Source organism: Microcaecilia unicolor, chromosome 1 (assembly GCF_901765095.1).
Source record: "Microcaecilia unicolor chromosome 1, aMicUni1.1, whole genome shotgun sequence".
Lineage (NCBI taxonomy): Eukaryota > Metazoa > Chordata > Amphibia > Gymnophiona > Siphonopidae > Microcaecilia > Microcaecilia unicolor.
The window spans coordinates 86,990,706-87,013,501 of NC_044031.1; positions in this window are offsets into that span (position 1 = coordinate 86,990,706).

Below are 22,796 nucleotides of genomic sequence, written 5' to 3' on the forward strand. Positions count from 1 at the left end.
AGAGGCTTCCAAACACCACACTTGCAAACTTCTCCTGCTTTGGTTCCCAGGACTTCCCCCTTCGTGCTATGGGTCTCGGCGGGGGTGGGCTACCAAAGACCAGAATTTTCTCCAAGCAGTCCCTTTTATTACCTTCTCTGTCCTCCCCCCATGGTCTGGACTTTACTCTGATTTCCTTACCAAGCTTTCAATATCAGCTCTGTCTCCTTAGTGACCACCCTGAAAATTCTTCCTCCCACCCTTCAGGTATGGGCATTTTCAGGGGGGGGGGGGGGGTCGCATATGTCTACACAGATTTGGGACTTTTGGGACTAATCAGTTGCACCTAGGACTAGGGCTCCAAGTTTGATAGGGTTGAATGGACAGTCAGAGTAGTATAGTGTTTCAATCACTGTTTTTGATGTCATAGGGTGGTGGGTCTCAATCCCATAGTCACTGTTTGAGATGTTAGCCCTCTCCCTTCACTTTTTTTTTAAATTTTGTATTTATCAATTTCAAAATATTATAATCACATTATTACAATGCAACTAAAGAAATAAGAAAAAAGGTATTACATATCATCAGTTATCATAAAAACGTTCATCAGTTAGTCCACAATTATTAGGTAATGAGGCCAAGATATTAAAGAATTAAATTAAAGGAAAAGAAAAATTAACTGAATAGACGCCAATATCAGGAACAATCCTCAGCCGGCCTAACGATATTCCAAAATAGCTGTGGGATTCATGTCTGAAGTTTCAATTCCTCTTTAGAAACCACAAACTGTAACATTTATTTAGGATCAGTAAAGACAGAGAAATTATTTTGAAAAGTGAAACAACAAGTACAAGGAAACGATTCCCCCTTCACTTTTTATAGTTGGCCAGAAATGTTTATGCTGAAGTTGACAGGACTGAAATCACAGCTATTCAGATTGAGATTTAACTTGCATCCAACAATAAAATACGTACCCCAGACTCATGTGACAGGTTTCTTCTTGCTGTTTAGCATACTGTATATACAGTATTGGCACCACAAGCAAACCCAGCTGTTTTCCCTTGTATTCAGAGATTTTGCACTTGAGGAATCTGCTGCCTGGCTGTATGCCGAAGTCACGGATGTCTGAACTCACTGGGTCTAACCTTAATGTTGATGTGGGTGCTGTCTCTGTGTATCCAGTATTGTTCTGTTGTGTCACAGCACCATAGTAAAACTGTCTACAATAGATATTGTCCCGGGCAAGATTAAATTATCTGGCTTAGACCTAAGTAATGTAGTATGTTAACAGATAGACATAACAGAGGGTTAATACATATGTTTCTTGGGTGCAAACATCTGAGTCTTTAGGATGTCAAAATCGATTTTCAGTGACACTATTGGTAGCATAGTGAGGATCTGTCATTGTGTGATGCTTATGGCAAACATACATGGTGTGGCAGTAAAGAGATATGACTGCACAGACTCAATGCAGGCTCATTGAGCGTTAGGTAGCAGCCACATGTATTGTAATGGGACAGCCATGTGTTGCTGTTAGGTATCATGCAGCTGTGGTTCAAAATACTGGTTCAGGAAGTGGTTTGCTCACATTTACCAAAGTTTACTGAGATATCATGCCACGGTTTAAGACATGCAGCCTCAGAGGGACTGTAGATGTAAATGTCTGGCTGGATGAATACAAGTGTGAGAACAAATGTGACTGTGATTTGCAGGATACATTTCAGATATTGCCTATATGAGCCTTAACGCCATCCTAGCAGGACTGACCAATCGTAAACCTGCGCTCCCTGCCATCTAGCAAGGGGGCTTCACCGTACTCGCAGCTGCCCCGGCTGCCTAGCTTAAACCATCAGGCTTGGGTACCCCACCAAAGCTGCGACAGTATAGAACAATGCAAGTAAACATAGCATAATATGATATGCCTAGCAGAATCTGAATTGTCCTATTGGACTGTAGCATAGTTGCTGTGACTTATGTTTGTCTCACATTTTGTGATTACACCATATAGCATCTTATCTCAGCACTGGAATCAAATAGCTTTGGAAATTAAAGGCACCAAATCAATAGAGAGAGGTAATCAGTTTTATTCGAGGTGTCCATCATAGAACCTGGGTCAAAAATTAAATGGTATTGGCAATTATGTCATTGCCATATCACTAATCAGTTCCCAAATGGTTTATCTACTCTTGATTGGCGCTTGTTATGATGTATTATTGTAAGCCACATTGAGTCTGCAAATAGGTGGAAAAATGTGGGATACAAATGCAACAAATAAATAAATGTACAAAACCTTAATGAAACAATTATTTATTTCTTCCCAGGTTCATTTTTACTTGGCTTTCCCCAGCGCCGTCAAGGAGGCTACCCAAGGTGGGTTCCCTCCCAGCTTACCTGTTGTATGGTTGTTGGTGGATTTGCCTTAGGACATCAATTAATTGTTCCACTGCTTAGGTCAAAGCAGAGATTCTGTCACCCATCAACTCCGCCCTGCTCCTGACCTCACCCTGCAGATTTATATGATGGCCCTCCAGCTGTTGAAAATGGCTATCCTGGAGGGTATGGATGTCATTAAGCATCTGTAGGACATCTACTGCCTCCTGCACTGTGTCTGGTTGCAAGGCAGTGATTGCAACATGGGGTAGCTCCTGTGACTGATCCTCATCACGTGTCTCCTGGAATTTATGCGGATGCTCAGTCTCTGATGACCACTTGGTCTCTTGTGACCGTTCAATTTTTGATTGCTGCTCTGCCACCTCTGGCTCCTGGGGTTCATCATGTAGAATTAGACCCCCATGTTCCTGTGACTCATTGTTTACCGGCCAACATGAGGACATGGCACGTTGTCCTCCTGACCCCATTCTGAAGGGGGGCCACTACTTTCACTTGAAAGAAAGAGGACAACTTCCTCCTGTCCCATGGCCATCTCTTCTACCTCATGTTCTTCTCCCTCTTCCTGTTCCTCTTCATCCCTGTCTGGTGGCATGAACATTGCTGTGGCTTGGCTACTTTCAGATTCACTAAGGCTTGCTTTCTCTGATGTCTTGGATCTTGGAACACTTGGTCCTGTAATCAAAATATATGAAATATATCTTACAGTCTTCTTATTATAGTGTGTTTGTATTGTTATCAACATTACATATATATAATGATGTGCATCACTGAGTGGTATTTCATTACATGGTATAAGTTATAACAGTGTAAGGATAATAGGATGAGATTTGATGAGCCACCTTTTGGTCCAGCCTCCCTGTCTATTCTCTGTTTTTACCAGCACAATTCTCTTTCACCCTCTCTTTAGCTCCTGGTCTTTCTCACTCTCCTTCTCTCTCATTTTGTTTTTTCCCTCTGATAGGTTCCTCAGGTCCTACATCATTTCAGCCTGGCCCTTAGTTCCCCCTCCCTTTCCCCTCCGAATCTTACATCCTTCAAATCTTATATCTATCCATACCCAACTGGTTTGGCATCTGATCGACTCCCCTGCCCATTTTGCCCATATGTTTGGCCTCCTCTCCTTGTGAGCTTGGTATCTGTTGACCCTGCCCCCTCCCCCCCCAACAGCTTGTTCTGCCAAACAGTAGCAGCAGAGACTGTGAATGATAAAAGCCACCTCTGGGTGGACTTGCCAGGGTGTTTCCTGTGCCTAGTCCTAGCCACATTACATTTTCCTCAGGTGGATGAGATGTGTGACAGTAAGGCCCTAATGAGGTTATGCAGAAGTAGCTTGTCTTCATCACATACTGTGCTGGTAATACAGCATTGGTTGGATGACCATTTGGGTGATGGGGACATGTTCAAGAGATTTTGAGGCCACTAGGGGGTGGGGTGTGAAGATTGGCAGAATTGTCCAGGAGAGGGATGGGTTAGGGGATAGTAGAGAAAGGAATGGATGACAGACCTGTAGGGGGTGGAATGAGTGAGAGATGTAAAGGTTCGCTGTCTCAGGCAGGCCCCTACCATTGGGCAGCCCTAGCCATGTTGCTGGCTGTCATCAATGGTAGCTATGGTCCTGATCTCAGCCTTCCATAGCAATAGGGTATTAGTCCATGCATTCTTGACATTGAACCCCCATGGAGGGTCCTTTCAGAAAGGATGTCCCATCACATAGTACACATCTTAGACATTTTATGTTAAAATGAGGCCTTTCTCTCAGGTAGTTTGGCCACAGGATAAACATGTTCCACAATACATGTGAAAAGGATGTTGATGTATTGGAGATGTTTGGCATTAATATGCAGATTACACACTGAAATCTCCATTATAAGGGACACCCTATTCAAAGGACAGGCATGTAGCGCATCAGAAAAAGATCCTTAGCAGTACAATTCCTCATTGACAGCCCTGTGGAGGAAAGTTTCATGGCTGAGGCACAGAGTAGAGGGTCACAGCTTACATCCTGAGGCTACATAATCAAGTCCTCCTACAGGGCATTTTGCCAATGTCCTGTGTTCACATCAAAGCCTAAGTGTGAACGCATCTGCAACAGTACAGTCCCCACAGTGATCACCTTTGCCTAAGTCAGTGGATATCTGCTGTACAGAGTTCCTTTGTGAAAGCTGGATGTGTCAAGCACCAAGTTTCAATATAGATTAGGAGGATAGGGAATATGGCAAATGTTTTTCCTTTTCCCTTTTGAATGGAAAATCTCTCTCTTTCAACCTTCATGTTGCAGTCAATGAGAAGTCAACACAACTCTGACTTTGGGGTTTGGATGTTATTCTGTATTATCTGTCCAGTTTAAGCCATTTAATTATAGCAGTTTTGGGACATCCATGCTATATGTATGTGTCCCGTCTGGAAGTAAAACATCAACCACATTGATAGAGGCCATTAAGCAAGCAACATAATGGGTCACTCATTCCTCCAACCTGTATCCAGCATCAAGAGTGTACGCACCCCATATCAGATCTGGCCCCTGCCCCCATCTTAAAATCCTACGTGCAGTGCTGCAGCAGCAGCACTCATAGGCTACCTGCAGCCTGCACCAGGACTACCTCCTTGAACATGGAGGATGTCCTGGTGCAGGCCGCGGATAGCCTATGAGTGCCACTGCTATGCCCACTGTCTGGGTGAAGACTGCAGCACTGCAAACAGGATTTTAAGGTAAAGGGGGCGCTGGCACCAGCGCCATAGGGGACGGGGTGCCACAGGGGCTGTGGGGACACCACAGGGGGGCGAGCTGCCATGGATGGCAGTGCAGACGGGAGATGCACCCCCTGTATATATTTTCTGGCTACAGCCTTATCCAGTATGCATGTAGGTTGTGGAATTTATTTATTTACCACCTTTTTTAAGGAATTTGCTCAAGGTGGTACATAGCAAGAATAAGTCAAACATAAGTAATACAGAATAACAGCAGTAAAAATATTCAAACAACAATACAAAGTATGGGATAGTATGTTACATTACAATGCCAACACAATACACACTATAGCATAGGATGTAAGCAAATATGGAACATATTGATAGATAAGACAGAGTAACAGGAGTAAGAAAATAAGGGACTAGTTAAAGAGAGTTGCAAATGAGGTCAGAAAGGTACATGAACATTATCTTGGCTAGGGTAGGAGTGGATAAACATGTCCAGCTATAATATGTGCAGCCGGTGTCATTTACTACTTCTATTAAAGGCCTGGTTGAGGAATGGATCCTCAGAAGCTTAGCCGAGATTGGGTGGCAGAGCCGGTGGTGGGAGGTGGGGTTAGTGGTTGGGAGGCGGGGCTAGTGCTGGGCAGACTTCTACGGTCTGTGCCCTGAAAATGGCAGATACAAATCAAGGTCAAGTATGCACAAAAAGTAGCACCTATGAGTTATCTTGTTGGGCAGACTGGATAGACCGTACAGGTCTCTCTCTGCCGTCATCTACTATGTTACTATGTTCACCTGCTCCCTGAAGTAGAGATAGTCTTTGTTAAGCGAAGCCTTTTCAAGGAGTGCATTCCAGAGCATGGGGGCTACTCCGGAGAAGGCTGGCTTTTGGGTATCATATTGTGTGATGTCCTTTGGAGAGGATATGGTTAGGGAAACTCCTTGGGAGGACCTTAATGTCCTTGAAGGTGTTTAGAGGGAAATCATGTTCTGGGGTCCTGTTCTGAGATCCATGCTGGGCTGGAATATTCCTACACATGCCTGTATAAAATAAAACTTGGGGCCACTCAAGATGCCATGCTTCTTTGGTATTGATGCTACAGTATGGTTCTAGCCAGGATTGTGGGAGGCAATTCCAGGTATCAGCACAGGGTAGAGTGTGGTTAACAATAGGGGAATGTGTTGTCAGGGTAGCAGTTGGCCTAGGTCTGCAATCACTTAAGCTGCAAGGGGGATTACCATTCACATCCTGGTACCTATAGGTTTGCTGTAGGAGAATGTGGAGGGCCCAGCACCTTATTAGGGATGGTCAGTGATGGAAAGGATTGGTCCAACAGTCGAATGACAGAAGGGCATGTTCAGCTGGATCAGACAGCTGAAGTAAGGTCAGGTGTGAAGACTTGGAGGGGCGCACAAGTTTTCCTGAGGACGTCCTTGCAGGACATCCCGGTGAAGGGGCGGGTAAGCCCGTATTATCAAAACAAGATGGGCGTCCATCTTTCGTTTCGATAATACAATCAGGGACGCCCAAATCGCGAAATTTAGGTCGACCTTAGAGATGGTCGTCCCCGATTTTCGCTGATAATGGAAACCGAGGACGCCCATCTCAGAAACGACCAAATCCAAGCCCTTTGGTCATTCGTAGTGCACTGGTCCCCCTCACATGCCAGGACACCAAACGGGCACCCTAGGGGCACTGCAGTGGACTTCAGAAATTGCTCCCAGGTGCATAGCTCCCTTACCTTGTGTACTGAGCCCCCCAAAACCCACTCCCCACAACTGTACACCACTACTATAGCCCTTATAGGTGAAGGGGGGCACCTACATGTGGTTACAGTGGGTTTCTGCTGGGTTTTGGAGGGCTCACATTTACCACCACAAGTGTAACAGGTAAGGAAAGGAGAAAGGGAAATGGGACTTGATATACCGCCTTTCTGTGGTATTTTGCAACTACATTCAAAGCGGTTTACATATATATAGGTACTTATTTTGTACCTGGGGCAATGGAGGGTTAAGTGACTTGCCCACAGTCACAAGGAGCTGCAGTGGGAATTGAACCCAGTTCCCCAGGATCAAAGTCCACTACACTAACCACTAGGCTACTCCTCTACTCCGGGGGGGGGGGGGGGGAATGGGCCTGGGTCCGCCTGCCTGAAGTGCACTGCACCCACTAAAACTGCTCCAGGGGCCTGCATACTGCTGTCATAGAGCTGGGTATGACATTTGGGGCTGGCATAGAGGCTGGAAAAAATATTTTTAAAAACATTTTTGAGGGTGGGAGGGGGTTAGTGACCACTGTGGGAGTAAGGGGAGGTCATCCCTGATTCCCTCTGGTGGTCATCTGGTCATTTAGGGCACATTTTTGTGGCTTGGTCATAAGGAAAAAAGGACCAGGTAAAGTCGTCCAAGTGTTCGTCAGGGACGCCCTTCTTTTCTTCATTATCGGTCGAGGATGCCCATGTGTTAGGCATTTCCCAGTCCCGCCTTCGCTTTGCCTCCGACACGCCCCTGGAAACTTTGGTCATCCCTGTGATGGAAAGCAGTTGAGGATGCCCAAAATCGGCTTTTCGATTATGCCGATTTGGGCGACCCTGTGAGAAGGATGTCCATCTTGCGATTTGTGTCGAAAGATGGGCGCCCTTCTCTTTCGAAAATAAGCCTGATAGTGTTATTATATAAGCCACATGTTAAGGCCATTTTCTGTGTACAGAATGGATTGTATTCTGTGCTGTCTGTCTACAGGTACTGTTTCCATTATCAAACTTGATTTAGGCATCTCATCTAAATCTTGCCTTCACCCACACAGGTTGGTTGTTTGCCAGCAAACCACACCTAGCAATTAGATGTAGTATTTTTGGAGTCTCTATCTGCTTAGAGGTCTCCCATGCTTGTAGCTAATTGGGTGTGGCTATTTAGTCAGGACCTCTTCGAAGGAGAATATGCTGTAATGTTGGAAACTAATTGTAGTTTTTCTTCATTCCTCAATTTCAAGTTAGGCTGTGTGCTGCCAGGTATCACCCGATGTTTCTCTGGACAGATTACCTTGCTGGTGGCTAATAGCCATCCTTCACACAGATGAGTACAATGCTTGGTGTCATTTGTCTCAAATAATAGTAGGTATATACACATGCAGATTTGTGAGAGTTGCCACAATTGTTCTATTACTCAGAAGATTGGCCTACTAAACATCCTTTCACAATTCAGCTGCTTGGGAATCTCAGAATGGGACCCAGCAGCCAGTGAGGGTGGGAGTAACGTATGAATTAGAGAATGATACGGGGATAAGATTTGGGTCTGTCCCATCCTCATCCCCACAGGCCCCATCTCCGTACCCGCCCCGTCCTTACAGGTTCTGTTCCCGATCCGTCCCATCCCCGTGGGTTCTGTTCTCTTCTACAGAAACCTCAAACACTTATGATTTTATATTTAAATCTTTTTATTAAAGTATAAAAAGGAACAATATGTTGTGCAACTCTTGTGTATAAATTACAAATAGAAAACAATGAACAACTATAATAAACCCTCCCACCACCACCACCCTCTACCCTTCCATCCCCTACAATAGCTGACTTCTATTACCCAAGGAATCCTAATCCACCCTGTTAAAATGACCAGGGGTACAAAATACAACCCGTTCTGTATGCCCTAGAGTTGAGAAATATGCCCTATGAAGTACTGTTATGATTTTGTAATCTGTGGATGAATAAGAAGTCATCAACAATCTCAGGATTTAGTCTAGCTCTCCTGTCTTTCACAGTCCTTCCTGCTGGTAGCAGGATGTACAGGATCCCCCATGCAAATTTTGCTAGCTGTGGACTGCATGTTTGCCTGTTTTTCCAAAAAATAAAAATATTGTCATCTGCATCAATCAAAAATAACAGTCCAGTTCATTAACAGGCTTCAAAGTAGAAAGTGGCACAGGGACAAAGTTTGTCCCCATCCCCATGGGCTCTGTCCCCGCCCCGTCCCCATGGGCTCTGTCCCCTCCCCATGTCATTCTCTAATATGAATACTGTGTAGTTAAAGTGATAGTTCATCTGTGACTAGGTGGAATGCTATCCAATGTGAAAGATCTTTGCATCTTGGATTATCTCTGGTATACTATTACTTTGCTCTAAGTATGACAGCTGTATATATGTAGCTGTTGATCCTTAGATAGAAGAAGCCAAAGCTCGAGGAGGGGGAGGTAATCATTGATAAAACTACGGTATAAAGACAGCATTTGATACAGAATATGTCTACATAGAAATGTGTCACCCAATTCCCCTTTTTTCTGTGGCCCCTTAGACTGATGTGTGTTTGAATGTTTTTATAGATTTACAGCCCATAAATGTCTCAAATATCAAGATGAGTGATAGAGGTAAACCGTGGACTGTAAGTGTTTTGGGGTATGGGAATGCAACCTATCTGAGGAAAGTAAGGTGCATCACTATAGTACTTTTTTTGGTGTTGCTAGAAATAGGTAAGATGTAAGAAGTAATTTTATATGTAGTTGAGGAGGTGTGGCCTGTGTGTTAATGTGTCTGCCATTTCATGTGTATAATGATGTTGTACACCCTACTGTTCGCTCTAAGCTGTGCAGTAGTCCTTCCGCTATTGCTTTCTCAGCCAGTAGTGCTCTGTCAGGATCGCCACCACCTTGCCCCCTGCCCCCTCCAAGGATCCCCCACCCCTCAATCGCTACTTCTGTCACCTCCCTCTCCTGCTCCCAGGCTGCCGGCACCGCAGTTCCCAGTCTCCACCTACCTACCCTCTGCTCCCTTCTGCCTGCCATCCACTTCATTTAAATTTAAAAAAAAATCTCTAAAGCAGCAGGCGTAGCGCTTTCTGTGCGAAAGCGGCAGATCGCCTCGGGCGGGCATTCCCTCACTGTGTCCTGCCCTTGTGGAAATAGGAAGTTACTTCAGAGGATGGTGGGACAATGTGAGGGAAGGCCTCCCGAGGCGATCTGCCGCTTTCACAGAGAAGGCGCTGCACTGTTGCTTTAGATATATATTTTTTTAATGCAGGGGGTCGAACGACAGACAGAAGGGAGCTGAGGGTATGCAGGTGGAGACAGGACTGAGGCGCCAGCAGCCTGGGAGCAGGTGAGAGGGCGAGATACTCCGGCGCCGGGCCCTCCTTGGTGGCCCGGGCCTGAGGAACTTTGTCCCCCCCCTGCCCCCCCCCCCCCCCTCTCGGCGGCCCTGGGTGGCTCTGGCTAACTTTTGGGCCTCTACTGATCAGGAATGTTCACCTGAGCCTCTTACTTATGAGACTTATATACACTTCATACAGTTGTGTGAATGGCATCCAGTGACACTGCACCTCTGTATCATCACAGAGCATTTATATATTTACAGGTTAGACACATGTTCTGCAGCTATCTGACTGAGACCTTTTGTCCTCCATGAACAGGTCACCTTTTGTCAAGAGCAGCATGTAGTACACATTTACAGTGTTGGGAATGGGGACCCCATGGAGAGAACTGTCACTTGACCAATAGTTGCGCATATCATAAGAGCCAACTTTTCAAAATTATTGGGGGTGCTAAGCCCAGTGGAAATAACCCTTCTTGGACACATACAAGGAATTTTCTCAATACTGGGGGTGCTCAAGCACCCACACAGTCAGCTCCTATAGCGCATGTTTCAGCCTCAGATAAGGAACCACCTGAACAACACAGCCAAGAGGAGGGAATGTAACTATTAGCTGTGTTAATGCCTCTTGATTGTTTGCCCAATGTCTTCTGATTGGATATCCTGCAGTATGTCCTGGGAGTAGTGTATGATGGACCTGATGCATCAGATAGTAAACAATGCTTTGGTATGAATTTGAGGCTGCTGTGTCCTTCCTCAAAAGCTCGGTCTGTGGTGGCATTTGGGGATATAGACTCATACCTTCAGTTTGCCTTAACACACACCAGCTTGGAATGTGCTGTATGTGGCTTGCCTCTGGGAGAGCAGGGTAGTCAAGTGATCACTAAGGCCATATTGCAGAGGAGGTGACAGCAGCTGAGGAGGGTAACTGATACCCTGGAGGTGGTATGTATCATGGATGTGGATTGATTGTTAGTCCCAACTGGGGAGGCTATAATGTCATCTATATCTAATATTGAGGGAGTAAAGTTCAATATATACATGGTGTGTACAAATCTGCTTCACACATTTGTTCATCAAACTCCTTCCCACCTTCTTCTTCAGTGGTATATAATCAGTTCAGCTCAAAATTCAAAGGTAATAGAAGATACAAAGAAAGGTTTATTTCACTGCAAGGCTAAAATATCTCCCACACTCATTGTAATTGGAGAGTCCATGCTATTAGATTGTAAGCTCTTTGAGCAGGGACTGTCTTTCTTCTATGTTTGTGCAGCACTGCGTATGCCTTGTAGCGCTATAGAAATGCTAAATAGTAGTAGTAGTAGTAGTAGTAGTATAACACTTTTGAGTTATGGTCTATTCTTGTGAATTGTTATAGGGAATGGGGGGGTGGGGATTGTAGTCTTTGATAGAACGCTAACCAGTCCTACATAGTGCATCATATTATATCTATCATGCAAGATCTAGCATCCTTCATCAATTTCTAATCCTGTAGAATGGTGGGAAGTTTTGGTTCTCTTTCTTACATGGGCTGTGACCACATGAGTGCCTATAGTACTAATTAGCTTTAGAGAGTACTATGGAGGACAGTGTTTCCATTTCCAAGCTTATAGCAGTGCACTGTGTCTGGATGAGGCAGTAATTTCAAGAAATAGTCCCCTAGCATAGTGAGATGGAGGGCACTAGTGGTTGTAGTACTCATTCACATCATTAGGGAATGGAACTCTCATGTCTGCAGAAAAAGTAACGTGAATATGCATGAGCTACTAAGGTTCATTTTAAATACCCCAAGCCCTGCCCAGCAATTGGAATGCATTGGAGCCATGCTCAATACCGGGGCCGAGGACAGATTCTGCAAAACTGTCTGCCCGAACCAACTGTCATGTCAGGTATCCTATTCAAGGCACACCCCCAGCAACTTCCTTTGGCTAGGGTATGGAGCAGTGTTCGGCATTGCTGAGGGTGTGCCTTGATAAAGCCATGAGGCAAAACATGTTATAAACAATTAATATAAAAGTAATAAGTTATATGTAGTTTGCACTACTATCAGACCAATGAGGAAGTGGGGGTGCAAAACTTAGGGCTATGAGAAGTTTGAGTCCTAAATGGCACCACTGAGTTCTGTAGAAGAGAGGTTTAATTTGATACAAGACATTATATAATGAAAATTGATTGGGTCTCAAGGTGACCACAGAGGTATTTATTATTGTCATTATGGTTATGTCACATCACAGCAAATATTGACTGGTCTTAACACCATTAATTCAGGACTGAGAATTATATAGATATCGGCTCAACATATATGCATGTTCCAAGTAGGGTATTTTTTTTACAAAATTACTTTTATTATTTAACGTATCCATTCTTATTTTTTTTAACCGTATACTTTTCTTCCAACACTCCAGGAGACATAACTGGATGGATCACGGACCCTAATTATTTAGAGAGCCCAGGAGGAAAAAGAGGACCTTTGTACTGATACTCTTTCAGGCTTAACGTCTATGGAAGGCCTTCACTAGTATTTCCATGCACTGAAACCCTCAATCTCAGCCACTGACAGAGAAGATCTCTGCCCTGATGGGGTTTACACTAACTTTTTCTATTTGAAAGCAGTGATAATTAATTGATGTAACTACCATAGATCATACTGAAAGCTCAATAGAATGTACCAAGCAATTGAGATTTTGAACATATAGGACTTCATATTGCACAACAGCCACTTAGACTGCATTGATTATAGAGGTAATGGTCCCAAGTGATTACTCAGTGAATCAACTGGAGAAAGGGAAGATAAGTACCAAGAAATGCAGTCCAAGACCAAGAAATTGTGGCAAAAAGATACAGAAATATTTCCCATCGTTTTGGGTATCACAGACTTGATCAAAAAGAACTTCCAAGCACACCTGGATAAGTTGCCTATACATGTTACATCTTATGAACTCCAGAAAGAAGCTCTCTTTGGCACAATGCATGTATTACGGCAAGTGTTAGCAGCAAATCTGAGAGACTGATATCATACTCCAAATACCCTAGCTTAGGAGTGAGGTTCATGTGCCCAGCATCTAGAATCAGAACAGCGTTTTGTGATATTACAGCAAATATAGTCAACTCATGGTGGCAATGTCTCTGAGATTTTAGTGCAATTTGAGCAAAGGTTTATATATCAATGGGATACAGTGGCAAGAAGTGGAGTGAAATGAATTGCAGTAAAGGGTCGGGGAAGCCCGCGGTAGTTTAGATATACACATGTGGGGGTGGATTCAACCTTATTGGTTGTTTGAGTGATGTCATCTAGAGTTGTAATGTAGTGTGCTTTAAGGTTTAGATACGCATGCGCCTGCGTCTTGTGGCAATTAGACTGGAGCCTGGAGCCATGTTTGTTGGAGCTTCAGCCTACAGTGCTTTCTACTCTAATCTTTTTTCTGTTTTGATGATTGATATTTAAGGTATGGATAACGGGAGGGGTTACAATTTGTTGTAATATTGATGTCAAGGGATATGGATAAAATGTTTTATATATGAGCATGTCATATTGTCTTGTAGAATCTCCTGATGACACTTAGCGAAACATGAGCCCATGTAGAGATTCAAAGACAAGAATTTGAAACATTAAACTGTGACTTTGAAAAATTTGTAAAGAAAAGACAGAACAAAATTGTTCATATGGTGTGTGCTGCAGTTAGGTCTGATGATCTCCATAAAATCAAATAAAGTATTTATCTCATTGTAGTTATAAGAAAATTGTGATTAAGTTTTGGATGTTTGGGACATTATTAAAGTTAAATATATTTAGGCATGGGCATTTACATCAGGTTTTCAGTGGAATAAATGGCCACGCCTAAATGTAGGCATGTTCCCTGTCCTTATGTGCTATTCTATACATCCTGCCTAACTTTAGGCGCGTTATATAAAATAGCGCAAAATGCTTTTTTTCAGATGCGTCTAGATTTTAGATGTGATTTATAGAATCTTGCCCCAACTGAATACACTGAATACAATTGCCATTAATATACCCAGAAAACCCTGCAAAATCCAGTTAGCATGCAGTAATTCAAGCTTGCTACTAGCTGCATTACACTTCCACGTTCATTTTCCGTCCATGACACATCCCCTACTAAAAATAGTTTTTTTAAATAGGTAACGCATGGTGTAACACCCTTTTGTAAAAGGGCCCCTTATTCGGTTAAAGCATGACGTCTAATTGTATGGTCCTACTGGATAGGTAAGTTTTCCAGCTAGTAGCTGAATATTGACATCAGTCATTTTTGAATTGGTGGACCATTCTTTGTTCTTGCATTGCTCTGCTTATGTTAGTATTAAGAGACTTTTGCCTTCCTCTATTTTGCTGCCTTGTAGAGTTTCACAGGGTTCACAGTTATCTCCTTTGCTGTTCAAATTTTTGAGGTCTCTTCTGTAGGTTAACATGGGTGCAATTTGAGCCTCCTAAATAGGAGATGGTAAGTGCTCCTGTGTTATTTTTTTTTCTTTTGCAGATGCCACATGTTAATACGAACATTAGCATATGGCCTGAAGAGGCCCAACAATAATGCAGCATTAAATCTGGGCTTAGCAAACGGGAAAGTCTCATGTTTGAACACATTAATCCAAGATTTTACCGCACCTTTTTAAAAGGATCCCTAACTTAGCTGATACATTTAGGACTGTGTAATTACTGGTCCTATATAAATAGGCCATAAAATAGTAGGCATAAAGAGATGTTTTCTTCCATTCTTTATGAAGAGCCAGTCAATTGAATATTGCCCTTTCACTCTTTTGAACTGGCCAATGAATAACTTTGGCCAGACAACTTTATGTCAAGTCAATGTTATTTACATAAATATAGAAAGAGCAATGGACAGTAAAGAGCATGCCATTATTCAGTTAACTTTATGCCAATATCTCAGCCACAGATATGTAGGCCTAAAATATACAGATAAGTTGTCTGGATGTCTTAAACCTTAATATTTAATGGGGCAAAAATATTTTGTGAATAGATTTCAGGCAAAAAGATAGGTGGATAAATCATCTGCTTACCGTTATATGGCACCCATCCTGCTGAATATTAACTCCATAAAATAAAATAAAAACTGCAAAGCCTACCTAATCTGCCTACAAACCCCAGCTTCTCCTTCATTTCATTTTACGTAGGGATCCTATACACTTAAACCATGTTTTCTTGAATTATACATTTGTTTTTAACATCCTGATTTTCATCAAAAGGTAATTCCATATCTTCACCACCCTTTCATAAAGAAATATTTTCTTATACAGCTTCTAAGTCTTCCCCTTTAGACCATCATAAGTACATAAGTATTGCCATACTGGGAAAGACCAAAGGTCCATCAAGCCCAGCATCCTGTTTCCAACAGTGGCCAATCCAGTTCACAGATACCCGGCAAGATCCCAAAAATGTACAAAACATTTTATACTGCTTATCCCAGAAATAGTGGATTCCCCCCCCCCCCCCCCCCAGTCCATTTAATAACGGTCTATGGACTTTTCCTTTAGGAGGCCGTCCAAACCTTTTTTAAACTCCACTAAGCTAACCGCCTTTACCACATTCTCTGGCAACGAATTCCAGAGTTTAATTACACGTTGAGTGAAAAAAAAAATTTTTCTCCGATTCATTTTAAATTTACTGCATTGTAGCTTCATCGCATGCCCCCTAGTCCTTGTTCTAGAGCTGCAGCTCCCTGACCTGTCCTGAGGGACCTTCAACCAGTCAGGTTTTCAGGATATCCACAATGAATATCACTGAGAAAGATTTACATGCACTGGAGGCAGTGCACGCAAATCTGTCTCATGAATATTCATTGTGGCTATCCTGAAAACCTGACTGGCTGAAGGTCCTCCAGCACAGGTTTGGAAAGTACTGTTCTATAGTATTCCTTCCCTTCCTCCCAGCACTGTAGCAGTTCTTTTCTCTCCCTTGATCTTGCTCCTTTCCTTGTTGGCTAATGACCATGTACATCTCCTTTCTCACCTATATCCATGGTGACTCTTCTGTTTCCTAGTCGTATTTCTCTCTGTTGTTCCTGAGGCAGCTACTCCTTTTCACGGCATTACTCTCTTCTCTTCCCAACTCCCATTAACTCCCTTTTCCTCCTTTCTCCATGTGAATTTGTTTTTCCCAGGGACAGACTGACCAATCGAACAATAGGGCAGTGCCCGAGGGCAGTAGGGAACCCACTCTCCCCCTGCTTCCATTTAGTTTAATCATTGTTGATAGGTGGTTAGAGGCCCATGACCCTTATTGTCCAGGGGCTGAGATCACTGTCAGTGCTCCCCTGGTTTTTCTTATTACTAGTCAGCCTAGCAATATTTTTCTCCTTCTCTCCCTTCCCGCACAACACCAGAGTGCTGCATGCCACTTCAGACCATCAGTTATCCATCACAAAGCTTAAACATCCTTTTGTAGTTTGTCAAATTTCTACGAAACTCTTGGAAAAACTCTCCAGGCAGCTGGATACATTAACAAATGGAAATGTTATACATTCAGTTGAAAAGGTTCATTGCAATTTTAGGGTGTGGGGGGGTGTCAGGGGTTTTCTAGCTGAGATCACATTGTGTCTCCTTGCATACTAGAGTGGGAATCTCACTCTCAACTGAAATTCTTTGCCTTGGGTAGGTTTTCTTAAAAATGGAAACTTAAGACTACCCCACCCACACACTACTGGCTTCTGCCTGGAAATAAGCAAACCTGAAATACAGAAAAAGGAAATGTTTCAATTTTAATAAGCAAAGCAAAAAAAGGCAGGACACATGGCATCCTTACATGAGCTAAATAGTATAAAAGGATCAAGGAAAGCTGAAGGAATGGCACATATAGCTGTCTTCAGAAGCCTTAGATCCAAAGCAGAATCTGAGCTATAAGGTAAGAGCATATTCACATATATAATGTTGTTCAATATTAATCCTGTTTTCTAATAATGTGATACTCTAAAAATGGTAGTAAACTATTTTGCTAATTACTGACAGAAATAATGTTATGTATTTGGAGCCCCTTTTACTAAGCTGTGGTGAAAGGGGGCCTGCGTTAGCGTCAGCGCATGGTTTTAATGCACGCTGAGGCCCCCTTTTACTGCAGCAGGTAAAAGGCTGTCTTTTTTTTTTAAGAAATGGCCTTGCGGTAAGTGAACCACTTACCGTGCGGCCATTTCAGGGGGAAGCACTTACCGCCACCCATTGAGATGGCGGTAAGGGCTCCTGCACTACCCTGGTGGTAGCTGGGTAGCGCGCAGCACTGCCCGACGCTACAAAAATTAAAAAATATAAATAAAACATATTTTTGTAGTGCCGCAAATGGCCTGCACTGGAGGTGGGAACTACCACCGGGCTACCGGAACAGCGAGCAGTAAGCTTGGGTTGGGCTTACCGCCGCCTAGTAAAAGGGCCCCTTAATTTTAGAACCAACATAATTATTAAATATCTTGTGGCTGCACAGTTCCTGGAGATTCAAATAGGGTTGCCAACTAGCTCCAGATTCGCCCGAGAGGGTTGATCCAATCCTGGGCTTACCCTAATGCAGACAGGGACTTGTAGCCTTGCTTTTCTTAGGGAATCCAATGGGAAATCAGAACCACAAGTACCTGCATGCAGTGGGGTAAGGCTAGAACTGGATCGACCCTGTTGGCGAATCTGGATCTACTTGGCAATCCAAGGACCAGCCAAACAGAAATTGTGGAACATGAGCTTTGAAGGCCACTAGGACCCTTTCTTTCATGTCCTACAGTGTCTCTTGTTATTCTTTTTTAAAATATCACAAGGTAACAAAGATGTCTCTGTAAACTATCATAATGCACAATCAAATAATAACATGCTATTGCGAATTCACATTTGCATCTGAAATCTGGTACATGCAAATGGTTTATGCTAACTTTATTTATGGTTTATGCTAACAAATATATTTTCCCAATTCTGATCGTCAAATGCGAATTATACAGACATCCCCGAGGAACACAGATCAACAGAAGATGTCATAGAAACCATTTATATAAGTATATCTTATTATTTACATACAGCCCCCTATTCAAAAAGCACTTAGACCAATGATTCCCAAACATGTCTGGGGAGAAACCCCAGCCAGTCAGGTTTTCCGGATATCCACAATAAATATGCTTCAGATCAATTTGCATTCCAAGACGGCAGTGTATGCAATTCGATCTCATGAATATTCATTGTGGATATCCTGAAAACCGGACTGACTGGGGTTCCCCCAGGACAGTGTATGCAAATTGTTCTCATGCATATTCACTGTGGATATGTTGAAAACCTGACTGGCTGGGATTCCCCCTGGACAGGCTTGAGAATCACTGACTTAGATGTGTGTCGCCATGCTAAGCATCTGCTTTTTTTTTTTTTAATATTGAGTGGTGTGGAGGAGTATGCTTCAGGGCAGTGGCATAGCTAGACCTGACATTTTTTTTTTTGGGGGGGGGGCTCAGACTTAACATGGGGGTACTAGGCATATAGGTGTGAATATTGCTTGGTATACTCTTAAATAATGCCTTAGAATGCACTTGATGATGGATTTCTAAGTAAACACTCTGCCCAACAGCTGTTCTGCATCAACATAAACCCCACTCACACTTATAAAAACTTTGGAAACACTGACATTTTTAAATATAGTCACATTATCCCATAGGTTAAACTCTGTCATTATAGTAGACTTGAGTCTGGTCAACATCTCCATACACATCACAGAATCCTGCAAAATAACTGCTACAATGGTACATATCCTTCAACTTGCTTTATAACAAATACAAGCACCTTATTAAGCTGTATTAATAAAACAGGTAAATACCTTTGAAGTAGCAGTTCAAATATGTAGCCTAAGAAATCTAATTTAAAAAATACTGACCCCTAAGACTGTACACTGGACTATCAAGCTGTTAATTTAAACATATTTTTGCATCTACAGAAACCCCACATAGCTCTTTCTCTAAGAATGGATGCAATGCAGAAAAAGGGTGTTTCCCTAGGAACTCACCAGCGCCTATTTTTGACATGATCTGTTGCATTTAAATTAAGCGCTGGCATATTCGGCAGTCCAATCTTGCTCCCCTTGCACCCTCAACCTGTCTACGCGTCTGTGCTAAATATAATAATAATTTAACACATCTACGTTAATCATTTCACATTATTCCCTCAATGTGCTGCTCAGTATTGGACTTGTACTATTTAAAATGAAAAAAAAATAATAAGAATGAGTACAAAGGGCATGTTCTATAGGCACCAAATACAAGAAAAGTTTTGATAAATTACATAACTAGGGTTTCAAGCATTTCAGGAAAACGATTTAGGTCAAAAATAATATTTGACCTATATTGTTTGAGTTAACTATGAAATCTATGCAATAGTCCGCAGTATTGCACAATGTTTTTATTGTTAACTGCCCAGAATTGTAAAATAGTGCAGGTTACAAATTTTTTAAATAACTAAATAAGATGTTATCTGAAAGGTAATATTACTACTGATTTATAAGTAAAAATAAGCCAAAGCCTTTCAAAAATCAAGAGGTTTTACAGTAAGAAAAAATATTATAGCAAAGGCCCTTTTACTCAAAGCACTGAGAAAACCCAAGTGTCCGTCAAAATAACATTTATCTCTTTAAATCACAATTTATTATTTCCCATAGTGGATGATGGTGGGCTTCTGGTGGGGCTGGGCTCTTCCGCTCTTCACCGCCTAGTGCAAAAAAGGTATATTTAATCATTAAATTTACCTGTTTTTGCCCTACGCAGTGAAGAGCCCATCGCCACCCAAAAACTCACTAACAATTCATTTTTTAAATTTTATTTGTTGCATTTGTATCCCACATTTTCCCACCTATTTGCAGGCTCAATGTGGCTTACATAGTACAGTAGAGGTGATCGCCAATACCAGTATGAACAAATACATAGTGAGGTTATGGTAGAGATTGATCAAGTGTGGTAGACACACTGAGGGTCATAAGGAGGAAGAGTTAGGTTATTTCCAGTATGAACTTATATATTGTTGTGTTGTGGGGTTAAGGCATTTAGGTTGGATCGTTAGGGTATGCCTTTCCGAACAGGTTAGTCTTTAGGAGTTTCCAGAAGTTTAGGTGGTCATATGTTGTTTTCACGGCGATTGGTAGTGCGTTCCATAGTTGTGTGCTTATATAACAGAAGCTGGATGCATAGGTTGATTTGTATTTGAGTCCATTGCAGCTTGGGTGGTGGAGATTTAGGTATGTTCTTGTTGATCTTGTTGTGTTTCTGCTTGGTAGATCTATAAGGTCTGTCATATATCCCGGGGCATTGCCGTAGATGATTTTATGAACCAGGGTACAGATTTTAAATGCAATATGTTCTTTAATTGGGAGCCAGTGCAGTTTTTCTCGTAGCGGTTTGGCGCTTTCGAATCTTGTTTTTCCGAATATAAGCCTGGCTGCTGTGTTTTGAGCAGTTTGGAGTTTCTTTATGATCTGATCTTTACATCCCGCATAGATACCATTACAGTAATCTAGATGGCTTAGTACCATGGACTGTACCAAGTTGCAAAATATTTCCCTCGGGAAAAAGGTTTCACTCGTTTGAGCTTCTACATTGAGTGGAACATTTCATTGTTGTGGCATTTTTAATAGTGCCCAAGGTTAACATTTTTAAAAGGTGGTGGGTTTTGGGTGGGGATGGTCTGCAGTACTGTGTTTAAAATTTAAAAAAAAAAAGTTTTACATTTAATATAGGTGGGTTTCTGGGTGGAAAACAACAAAGCAGATCAGTGGTTGATATACGCAAACTTTATTAGTAGAGTTGCACACAAAATATATTGCCCGACACAGGCTGTGTTTCACCCAGCAGGGCTGTGTCAGGAGCTACAGAAATAGAAAACAAATAAAATAACAAATATAAAAAAATTGATATTAAACGCAGTATAATTGTATCAGCTGAGAATACAGTAATACCATGACAATACACATAAAATACAAAACATACCGCCAATGGACTATATAAAACTAGACAGATAGATACATACATACAAGTATATTTATAAAATGAAATTGAATAACAATGCATAAACAAATAAATAAATCATATATGTCCAGTATAAATAAATCATATATTCATAATAAAAACATACAAAATAGATATCAAACAAATAAAATATAATCAATAGTAAAATACCTCTAAGGTAAAATAATTATTAAAACAAATAAAAAGGTAATATCCTAAAACAAGGGTGAATTAGAAGTAAATAAATAAATAGATAAATAGACCTTAATAATTATCAAATCATCTCTGTTTAATACATATAAAATTGAAAACATATATATTAAAAGTGAATATAATTAACCACCAAGCAAATCTTATTTGACAAATATATAGTAAAAGAATCAAATCATCACTACTCTGGCATATAAATGGTAGTATATATAGGACACGTACCTATTAAGTGATCTTTGCTATGAAATGCTTGTAAAAAGATGTATATTCCAACAATTGTGGAGGAGTGGCCTAGTGGTTAGGGTGGTGGACTTTGGTCCTGAGGAACTGAGTTCAATTCCCACTTCAGGCACAGCCAGCTCCTTGTGACTCTGGGCAAGTCACTTAATCCTCCATTGCCACATTGAGCCTGCTATGAGTGAGAAAGCACAGGGTACAAATGTAACAAAAAAAAAATTGTTGCTACATAATGAATAGAAAAAAATGAATATTTTAAAAAATAAATAATTCATAATAAATAATAAAAATGACAAAGACATAAATGAAAAACAAAACACTAGAAAAGGCAACTCACTCAAAAACCAATTGTATGGAAGTCAGAAAAAAAACAGCACTGATCATATATATGACTAAGGGACGACCTGGAGTGCAGAAAATAAAAACCAAAACAGAACAAAAATTAAATAATCACTGACATTGTGAAAAACAGTGCCCACCCATATTAGCCCTGGGCCCACCCAAAATGTCAGGTCTGGCTACGCCACTGTATGGATCAGACTACAAAACAGGCAGCTATAGAGAAAAATTCTCTCTCATATGCTACCAGCATAGCTAATGTTTCCCTGCAATCTCAAGTGTTAGTTAGTTAGTGACTTTTTTTATAGACCCTTAGGACTAGATTCATTAAAGAGTCCTTTTACTAAGCTGTGGTAAAAAAAAGTGGCCTGCGGTAGTGTGGACGTGTAAAATTGGCATGTGCTGGGCCATTTTTACCATGGCTAGGAAAAAGGGTATTTTTTAATGGGGGCACAATGAAATCAAAAGTATCACGTGGCTATTTACTGCCTGAGCCCTTACCGCCACCCATTGACCTAGTGGTAAGGGCTCACACACTACTCATGCAGTAATCAGGCAGCACATGCCAATGTGGCCATACTGCTGATTACCGCCAGGAACACCCCCTGTGGTAGAAAATAGAAACATTGTATGCCAATTTTGGAATTAGCGTCAGGCTCCCGCCCTACCCCGGTGGTAGTGCCAATTTGGCAGGCTCTACCCGTACATTAGCCTTACCGCTGCTTAGTAAAAGGGCCCCTAAATGCACCCAAATTTGGACATCATAAAATATCCACACTGAGTGCTATTCTATAAATGGTACTCCAAGTTGGGCGCCAATTATAGAATAGAGCTTAGTGCCGGGATCTATTCTGCGCCCAAGTTTGGGCTCAAGGATTTACACCAACTGAACCCT